We start from the raw sequence: 1,754 nt of genomic DNA, 5'->3' as shown, positions 1-1,754 counted from the left end.
GGACCTTGCATGATATATAAAAAAGACTGAAAGGGTTGTATTAAATCCACCAGGTAATTAATCAGACGGTGACAGAATAATCAAGAAAAGTGATATGAACTTCCCTTTCCCTAAACTACGACAAAACAGAGCCACAAAACATTTCCCAGATCCTCATGATAAATGTTTTCCGTCTAAAACCAAAAGCCACAACCACAACATAGTAAAGACTACCTCAAGGGCACCACTTCATTTTCTACATCCTGGTAAAAGAAAAAAATTTGGCAAGTAAAACTTCATAGTGTTCCAAAGCAGTTCATGTCCTGCAGGACACCACACTTGAAATAAAGTTAGGATATGAAAAAGACAGGTTAGTCCGCAGGCTATTTTTGTATACATCTTGTTTCCAGGCTAACATGCAGCCTGCATGCATACCTACTCCTGTAAAAGTATGGCAAGAGCAAGACTTAAGCACCCATGTGAGCTCTTCCTCAGATAAAAAAAGCTGACTCATTCCTCCCATTATCAGGGTTCCTTTCCCAATTGGCAGTCTTTTGTGAGAGAGCTCTAACCCTGTTACCTAGGATAAAAACACCAAAAAAAAATCCTCCCCGAAAAACCAAACCAACTCCAAACTTACCTGCTTCCCATTTCTTCTGAATGTTCCTTTGACTTGGGATATCAGGTTGATTTCTCCTTAATAACTAGGCTTGAATTAAAATGCAATGAGAAAAGACACATTCCTCCTACAAGACAAGATGCATCTTAACAAGACTGAAGAACACATGCCATATAGTAAATGCACAGACTTGGGGACAACTCCCCTGCCACAACATGGAGTTTCAAATGAGGTGGCTACTTTAACATAAGTTTAAGAAATTAAATTAGGACCCCATATCTGGTTCCAACAAAGAAGGTCTGCCACTGTGGAAAACCTTACAGAGAAGTTGTGCCTTACGTAATTCCAGTGTACATATACATATTCAGTAGAAATTTTGGAGAAAAACATTTCACCTTCCCATCTATTAGGTAGTACCTAAATACCCGTATCTTCACAGTATCTAAGCATCTCCAATTAGGAAAGAACCTTGAAAACAAAAATGTAGAAATAAATTAAACTATGCAGTTCAACTCAGCAAAGACAAAAAAAATAAGTAAGAACTCACGAGGAACAAAGGAAATTCTACCTTACTACAAATAAACATTCAAAGTCATGGTAGGCTGAAAGGCATCTGAGACATGAGTATTTGTAAACCTTATGTGGAAAAAATATACATAAGTCACTCAGCAAATACGACAGATGTCCAAATCCTACAGAGTGGGTAGTCATGCAGCACCAATTATAAAGGAAAATTATAACATTAAGTTGCTGTTTCTCTTATTCCAGCTTAAATAAATAACTGCTAAGAACATAAAGGATACATCCTTCCAGATATCTGATCACCCAGATGAAGGCACAGTTTGAAATAGATCTAAAAAATAAATTTTGAGCCATGCTTCCTCAGAGAGAAGTCTCACAATGGAAAGATTACTTTCTACTTACTGCTGTGCAACACCAGCCTGACATGGACTCAGTAACTCGTTATCCCACTGTCAAGTATCCCGATGCAATAAAAGAAACTATGAAATATAGTATTACAATGACTTCCTTGCTTACTTTTTATTGAAATGAGGAAAAATATATCAAGACAAGCGTTTATAAGAAAAACTGTGAAAAGCATGTGAGAAAAACTAATATTTATTAAAAGAGAAACACATTAAAAAATGTATCAAGA

This window comes from Corapipo altera, unplaced genomic scaffold (assembly GCF_003945725.1).
Source record: "Corapipo altera isolate COAL_440 unplaced genomic scaffold, ASM394572v1 23b, whole genome shotgun sequence".
In the NCBI taxonomy this organism is placed as follows: Eukaryota; Metazoa; Chordata; class Aves; order Passeriformes; family Pipridae; genus Corapipo; species Corapipo altera.
Note: the sequence above shows the minus strand (reverse complement) of the source record.